Source organism: Peromyscus californicus, unplaced genomic scaffold (assembly GCF_007827085.1).
Source record: "Peromyscus californicus insignis strain IS unplaced genomic scaffold, ASM782708v3 Scaffold_3__1_contigs__length_106647218, whole genome shotgun sequence".
Classification (NCBI taxonomy): Eukaryota; Metazoa; Chordata; class Mammalia; order Rodentia; family Cricetidae; genus Peromyscus; species Peromyscus californicus.
The window spans coordinates 60,346,764-60,355,510 of NW_026294551.1; the positions used below are offsets into that span (position 1 = coordinate 60,346,764).

Genomic DNA, 8,747 nt, shown 5'->3' on the forward strand with positions numbered 1-8,747 from the left:
AAAGAGGCTTTTGGGGGGCTGATAGAACACAGCATATAAAGGTAGAAGGGGCAATACCAGAATTAGGAAGGGTGGGGGCCAACCAAAGCTAAGTATATGTGAAAAAAAAAACAATAAGGAAATCCGCTATCTTCTAAGATAATTAAAAAATAAAGGTCAGGCGGTGGTGGTGCACACCTTTGATCCCAGCACTCAGAAAGCAGGGGCAGGTGAATCTCTATGAGTTCAAAGCTAGCCTAGTCTACAGAGCAAGTTCCAGGACAGCAAGGGTTACACAGAGAAACTCTGTCTCCAAAAAAACAAATCAAAAAGAGAAATAGGGGCTTTGCAGATGTAATGGTTAAAACGGGTTTCCTTGATTCAAGTTCGAGTGAGCCCTTCTCCAGTGGCTGTCATCTCAAGATCAGGAGGCGGGGAACAGAGACACCACAGGATCACACAGGAAAGCAGAGGTCAGAGTGCTGTGCCACCAGAAGCTGGAGAGAGCAGGGGAGAGATGTCCCTCAGAGCCTGCTGACATTGTCACCATGGGAGAATACATTTGTGTTGTTTTAAACCACCGGTTTGTGGGTCTTTTTTATAACACCCCGCCACCCTACTGTAATCATTAGTGAAACTGGGAAGCAAACAGATGAAAAGCCCATAGCAGTTGCACTATGACGCATGCCCTTCTCACCCTCGGCAGCCCTAACGCCGTTTAAGGAAACCCATTTTAACGGTATGGAATATCGGCTTCATGGACTTAGTTAATGGGGCTCCCAGTGGTAGATGCTGAGATTGCCCCCAACTCTTGGCTACTAGATAGACTATTTTTAGCGTGTGTGTGTGTGTGTGTGTGTGTGTGTGTGTGTGTGTGTGTGTGTGTGTGTGTGTGTCTAAGCCTGTATTTGTAATACTTGACTGTTTAAGTAGAGAAATCAGAAGTAAATATGACAAAATGTTAACCTCTGCTGATATGTTCGACAGGCATGTAGGTGTTGTATTTTCTGCGGGTTTTGGAATGTGTGAAATACTCTAATCAAAATTATATTCAAAAATCATTCAAACAGAATAAAGAAATGGCTCACCCAGTTTAAGTCATTCTGTGGAGCTGCTTCTGATAACATTTTTCAGGTGACACTCCTGCCAGAAGCCTGTAATGATTCATACTGAAACTCATTATTTCATATGCAAAAAGAAAAAAGAAAAAAGAAGCTGGTTGGTGGCTCATATCTGTAACCGCAGCGCTTGGGAGGCTGAGGCAGAGGGTTACTGTAAGTTCTAGGCCAGCCTGATGGGCAGAATGAGACCCTGTCTTAAACACAAAACAACCAAAAATATTCAACAATTTGTGTGTGTGTGTGTGTGTGTGTGTGTGTGTGTGTGTGTGTGTGTGTGTGTCTTCATCTTAAGAATGCCATGCAGAGGTTCTAGAACATTCACGCTGTTGACAACCCTCCCCACCATCTAGTTCCACACTGTCATTCCCCATAAGAGCCCTCATCACACTACTCAGTCCCCAGAACTCCATTCTCCAGCTCCTGCCGGCCATTGATCTGCCTCTGTCTGTGGGTTCAGCTCTTCTGGTTACTTCATGTGAACGGAATAGCACAGAAAGGCCTCTTGTGGCAGCTTCTTTGAATTGTCGTTTTGGGGGTTCACCCACATTGCAACACACACTGGCTCCTCCTTCCTTTTTATTGCTGAGTGACAGCCACCATGCGGATGTGCCACACTCTGTCCATCCATCGTGGAGCTTCTGGGCCGCTTCTGCCCTTTGACCATTGTGACTTGCACTGTTATGAAAGTTCACGGTCAATTTGTTTTGTTGGGTTTTAGACTTTTTGTTTTTATTTGGGGAGGGGTGTAAATGCCTAGGAATGGAATTGCTGGGGCAGATGGCAACTCTACCCTTAACTGAGGGGCTGCAGCCCATTTTCCACAGTAGCTGCACCATTTTCTCACTCACCAGCAACTGGCAGTCCCAGCTCCTTCACACACACACACACACACACACACACACACACACACACACACACACACACACTCCGGTGACTCCCAAGCCACTACAGGCACCTTGTGATGTGAACTTGCGATGTTTGCTTTTGCTCCTGCTCTCTCACTGTTTGGCCCTCTGGCCACGGGCAAGCTAACTCCCTCTGATTCATATTTCCTCATATATTAAGACATAAACAACGAGCCGGGCGGTCATGGCGCATGCCTTTAATCCCAGCACTCGGAGGCAGGGGCAGGCAGATCTCTGTGGGTTCGAGGCCAGCCTGGTCTATAAAGTGAGTTCCAGGACAGCGAGGAGTGTTCCACAAGAGAAACCCAGTCTTGAAAACCCAAACCAAACCAAAAGAAGAAGAAGAAGAAGAAGAAGAAGAAGAAGAAGAAGAAGAAGAAGAAGAAGAAGAAGAAGAAGAAGAAGAAGAAGAAGAAGAAGAAAGAAAGAAAGAAAGAAGAAAAGAACAGAACAGAACAATGGTCCTTCCTCTCAGAAGTTCCATGAGTATTACATGAAATGGCATATGTAAAGTGGTCATCTGGAACAGTACGTAAGTCCTAAACAGATGAAATATAAACTTATTGCATGTGGTGATTTGGATGTGAAATGCCTTCCAAAAAAACGAATGTATTAAAGGTGTGGCTATCAGCTGATGGGCTCTGGGGAGGCAATTATATCATGAAGCCTCCGATTTTATCCATGGATGAACCCAGAGTGTCAACCTGTGGTTCTCAGGCTGCATCCCAGGATAGCTAGGAATATAGCCCAATATTAAAAGGTTGGACATCTAACCCACTGACTTAGAAATTAATGACAGTATTGAACGATGGTGGAAACTACTGGAGCCAGCAGACTATGGATTAAAACCTCTGGAAATGATCCAAAATAAATCTCTCCTGTTTTAAAATGTTTCTGTAAGTTATTTGTCATGGTAATAAAAATACTAACACACCATCTAATATGACCCTGATATGATATGATATCTAATATGACCCAGAACCAGATATTGGGGCAAACGCTGAAAGATCAGAGGAAACAAAGGAACAAGCCACAGCCAGTTCTCACCTCACCAACTCCTCAGCCAATCCTGTCCCCATGAATCCTCAGACTGAATACCTCTGAGTCCTCAGCCAAAAAGCCCTAGTTCCTGGCTCACACCTTATATGCCTTTCTCCACCCAGCCATTTCACTTCCTATCTCAACCTTCCTAGTGCTGGGATTAAAGGCATCTGTGCTTCCCAAATACTGGGGTTAAAGGTGTGCACCACCACTGCCTGGCTCCGTCTCTCTCCTAGCCTGGATCAATCTCATGTAGCCCAGTGTGGCTTTGGACTCACAGAGATCCAAATGGATCTCTGCCTCCTGAGTGCTGGGATTAAAGGTGTGTGCCCCCACTGCTGCCCCCACAGCTTGTCCTCTATGTTAACTCTGTGGCTGGCTCTGTCCTCTGATCTTCAGGCAAGCTTTATGTCTTAGATTACAAATATCACCACAATTCTGATCCATGAACTTTAATGACATTGTGCTAACTGAAATAAGCTAGTCACAAAAGGATGAATGAGGTACACTGAGGAGTCAAATTACAGAAACAGAAATAAAAATAATTACCAGAGGCTAGGGAAGGAGAAGAGCAAGGAGTTACCGTTTGATGGTAGGGTTTCAGCAGGTTCTATAGTTCAGATCTGAAGTGTCCCCAAAGGCTCATGTGTTGGTACCAGTATGTGGTGTTATTAGGAAATGGTGGGGCCTTTAAAAGGTAGAGCCAAGTGAGAGGAAATTAGGTCCCTTGAGGCCTGTCCTTGAAGGGGACATTGGGAGGCCAGCCCTTCCCCGATTTTCTTTTTGCTGGCTTCTGGGAGGTGAGAAGCTTTGCTCTGTCCTGCTATGGGATGCTCTGCCAAGATACTCTGTCCTGCTACGGGACGCTTTCCTCTGACCGTAACAGTTACTACTGTCTCCACTGGAGCAGCTGTGGCTGCTCACAGGAGGTCCTCAGGAACAGGCCTGTTCCCTTCCCTCGTAAAACCAGATGAGGAGGAGGCGGGTCACTGGACACCCATCTGAGGTTGCAGCCACTCCCTTCTGTACCGCTTGTAGCTGGACTAGTCTTGGGAAGTCCCTGTCTGTGCGGCTCTGAGGAAGTCATTATCCATGCCAGGATGAGATGTTTCAGTAATATCGCTGTTGGGAGTCACCCACACTCCTGTTACTAACGTCTCGCCCATGACTCTATAGGCCAAACAAGCTCATTGATTCACCGAGGAAGGCCTGGATAGAGCCATCCCTCTGGTTGGTCATTGGTGCCTTGTCTGGAGTAAGAAAAGCGTTTGTTTATATCTCACCAGGGAAAGTTCCTGCAACATTCACCGCAGGCCCAGAAGAACAGAGTGACTGAGCACGGGCTGACACCTCTGAAACCATGATTCCAGACACATCTTCCCTCTCGATCTCCACTGGACAGAGGACGCATTTCCAGAGCGAGGCTTCGCAGCCACCTCCTCGGTGGTGTCACAAGTCAGCAAGAACCCATTCTTCACGAGCGCGGCTGTCCCCCTCATCTGTGGGGCTACCTTCCAAGACCCACAGAGAGTGTTCAAAACAGACGATAACAGCAAACCCTGGCTACACTGTGCTTTTTTCTACACGCACTTAGCACACGGTTTAGTTTACAAATTAAGACCCAGAAAGAGACTACCAACAATGAGACAGATGGACTATAACAACATAGCCAGCATCCCTAGTGTTGAGGGAACACTGTTGAGGGAAATACAGGCAGCTGGAACACAAGCATGTGGGACCACGGCAGTCACTCTGACCATGGGGATGGCTATTAGCACATGCTCACACAGATACACTGGACAAAGGATAGTTCGTGTCCTGGGTGGGAGAGAGCAGGACAGAGCCAAATTCAAATTCATCATAATATCCAGGATGAGGCATAACTAAACACTGCTTACTTCTAGAATTTTCCATTTAAATGCTTTGCCCCGGTGCGTCCAGTGAATGCCTGTGAATTCTGGACTTTCACATTTCCGAAGGCCAGCCTCTGATGGCATTTGCAGCTGGTAACAGAGTGGAGAGTGGTGACGTAGTTCTTGCAGATGCCCAAACTCACAGATTCCTGGGTAATGCTGATGAGGTAGCTGAAGCGACCAGGAGCACGTGGCCCAGGATTAGGCCTCAGCACAGAGTGGTGCTGCATTTACTGCCTTCCTCTTTCCTCCCCTGAAAACACTCCTTTCTCCTGGGCATCCGGCCCGCTGGATCTGTTCATAATCCTCTTATCCATCCAGCAGATGGCAGGAGAGGGATGCCTAGCAAATCCTCCGCTCTCCCTGCACGGCACTGTCCACCGGCAGTCTCAACAAAAATGTCCCGACTTCCTCTTTCACCACGCTGCTGGACTCTTGGGAGAGCAGCTCCTACCGATGGAGGCTCCTCTACGATGCCGAAGGGCTGTTCCCTGAGGTACAGTTAGGACAACACCCGTGTGAAAGACACAGCAAAGAAGGCTCTCGGGTAGGGAATGACGTGGCGCTGAGCAGACGTTCTGGACTGAACTTGCCTGCAGCTTTGCTGGCCACTGTGGCAGAGGTGACGATCCCCCTTTACATGCTCCACGACCCCACCTCGTTCATCTATCTCCTCAAGACTGCTGGGCACATCTAGGTGTGGCGGCACACATCTTTTTTGTTGTTGTTGTTTTTTGTTTTTTCGAGACAGGGTTTCTCTGTGTAGCCCTGGCTGTCCTGGATCTCAACTCTGTAGACCAGGCTAACCTTGAACTCACAGATCCACCTGCCTCTGCCTCTGGAGTGCTGGGATTAAAGGCATGTGCCCCACCATGCCCAGTTTCAGAGCATTTTCCACGTGTATACTACTCTGACTGTCAACAGTGTCACCGAGGCCAGGTACACTGAGTGAGTGGATGGGGCCGAAGTTTCCAGACTCCACCTTCTCAGGGGACTCTGCAGCACAGGTGACATCGAGGACCCTCTGCTCCTCTGAATCACCAGACGACCTTCGCTCTGTAGGACCCCTCTGAGTTCTGGCCACTCGACTCCTTCCGGCCATCCTCACAGCTCCTCACTGTTCTCCGACTGGTTACTCGGCATGGCAGGTTTGCCTCTGGGTCTTCCCACACCTGCACAAACAATTCCTTATAGTAAAGGTTCAGTTTTGAGAGAGAAAGAGAGAGGGATGGAGTTGGGGCACAGCTCCCTAGCTGGCTGAAGCAGGGATGAAACTAGCAGATGTTGGCCTCTGCCTCTCAGCTGTTCTCTTCCTACCATAGAGAGCTATGGAAGAGATGCTGAGAGGATGTTCTCCAGCCTCCCCAGGTCCCTTGTCTAACTCCAGCTCCATCATTTACCAGCAGGGTGACCATAGGGATGTGATTTGACCTGTCCAGGCCTTGGTATTTCTTCTGTAATGTGGATTTGGGTTGTACCTATATCTCAAGGCTACATTAAGAACAGAATGAGGGGAGCTGGAGAGATGGCTCAGAGGTGAAGAGCACTGGCTGCCCTTCCAGAGGTCCTAAGTTCGATTCCCAGCAACCACAATGAGATCTAGTGTCCTCTTTTGGCCTGCAGGCATACATGCAGGCAGGACACTGTATACATAATAAATAAATAAACCTTTAAAAAAATTACTTTCTTTTTTTTTTTTTTTTTTTTTTTGGGGGGGTTTTTCGAGACAGGGTTTCTCTGTGTAGCTTTGCGCCTTTCCTGGAACTCGCTTTGGAGACCAGGCTGGCCTCGAACTCACAGAGATCCGCCTGGCTCTGCCTCCCGAGTGCTGGGATTAAAGGCGTGCGCCACCACCGCCCGGCTTTTTTTTTTTTTTGGTTAAAAATTACTTTCTTTAAAAAAAAAAAACAACAATGAACAGAATGAGATTGTGTATTCCCAGGGCTTCCCCCAAATACAATATTTTATAAATGACAGAATTTAATGCCACACAGAATATGTAATGGTCAGAAAAACAATTCATTTTTAAATGGACAAAGCTAGGGTTGGAGAGACGGCTCAAGCAGTTAAGAGCACTGCTCTTCCAGAGGACCTGGGTTCGATTCCCAGTCCCCACAGGGCAGTTGGCAGTTCACAGTTCCGAGGAATCAGACACCCTCTTCAGATGTCCACAGCCATCAGAGATGTACACACATACAGGAAAAACACCACTAAACATAAAGTAAAGTAAATCACATGAAAATAAAGTTAAAACAATAATAGTAAGAGGCTAGGTGGAATGATGTGCACCTTAGTCTGAGCACTCAGGAGGCAGCTGGGTCTCTTGAGAGGCAGAGGCAAACCTGATACACCAAATGAATTTCAGGCCAGTGGCAGCAACATCATGAAACCCTGTCTGAAAAAAAAAGTAAAGAAAATTGAAGTGACCAAAGGGCTTGAGTAAACATTTTTCCAAAGAAGAAATACGAGCGGATGAGCATGGCTGGGGGGTGGCAACATTGGTGACATGCTTACTGTACAAGCACAAGGGTCTGAGTTCCACCTCCAGCACTCACCGGTTTGTTTTTAAGTGGGTGCAGGGTTGTGGTGGCATGGCAGTGTGCATCTGTAATCCCGGAACCAGGAGGCGAGACAGGAGGATCGATTCCCCTGGGCTCTCTAGCCCATCAGTCAAGACAAATCAGCAAGCTTGAGGTTCAGTGAGAGACGCTGTCTCAGAGAAAAAAGGTGTAGAGTGATGGAGGACAACGCTCAGTCCGTACCTCTGGTTTCCACATGCATGCACACACATGTGCACACACAAGAAAAACAGAGAGAAAGAGAGGGAGGGAGAGGGGGGGAGAGAGAGGAACAGAGACAGACAGAGGCTCTCCTCTCCTCGTGGTTCAACATCACTTCTCATTAGGGCAATTCAAGTCAAAACCACAATGAAATGCTGCTTCATACTTACTGGCACCGCTACCATTAAAAATGCAGAGGACTCGGAGCCGTCAGCCCATAAAGGACTTGCTATGCAAGTGTGAGGACCAGAGTTTGGATTTCCAGAACCCACATAAAGGCCAGCAGGGATGGTGGCCACTGTAATCACAGCCCTTGGAGGCAGAGACAGGGGATCCCCAAACAAGTTTCAGGTTCGGTGAGAATCCCTGCCTGAGTAAATAAAGCAATCAAGGAATATACTCGGCGCCAACCTCTGACCTACATGCACACACATCCTTGGCCACACCACACACATATAAACATGAAAAAATACAGAAAAAGAAAGGGAAGCTGAGAGGAAAGAGAGGAGGGGAGAGCAAGGATGTGGGACCTTTGAACTGCATTGGCAGGTTTGGGAAGGGGTGCAGCCACTAGAGAGAACACTATGGAGTTTCTGGAATTAAGAATAGATATGACAGCAGGGAGGTGGTGGAGCACACCTTTAATCGCAGCACTTGGGAGGCAGAGGCAGGGGGATCTCCGAGTTTGAGGCCAGCCTGGTCTACAAAGTGAGTTCCAGGAGAGCCAGAGCTATTCAGAGAAACCCTGTTTTAAAAATTAAAAAAAAAAAAAAAAGGAGGAGGAGGAGAAGGAGGAGGAGGAGGAGGAGGAGGAGGAGGAGGAGGAGGAGGAGGGGGAGGAGGAGGAGGAGGAGGAGGGGGAGGAGGAGGAGGAGGAGGAGGAGGAGGAGGAGGAGGAGGAGGAGGAAGAGATATGACATGGTAATCCCAGCTCTGGATATTTATCAAAAGGATTGAAAACACGGTACCCACACCACTCTTGGGGACTTACAGTCGTACCCTTACTGG

The 8,747-nt window shown here is 47.8% G+C and overlaps 1 long non-coding RNA gene across 1 annotated transcript; it reads right to left on the reverse strand.

Moving 5' to 3' along the window:
* Window positions 1-824: 824 nt before the first annotated feature.
* On the reverse strand, window positions 825-8,500 carry LOC128122778 (uncharacterized). Its single transcript, XR_008222491.1, has 3 exons — window positions 7,515-8,500; window positions 7,249-7,354; window positions 825-6,131 (listed from the first exon to the last, which is right to left on the reverse strand). It is a non-coding gene; the product is annotated as an uncharacterized LOC128122778 (long non-coding RNA).
* Between the last annotated feature and the right edge of the window lie 247 nt (window positions 8,501-8,747).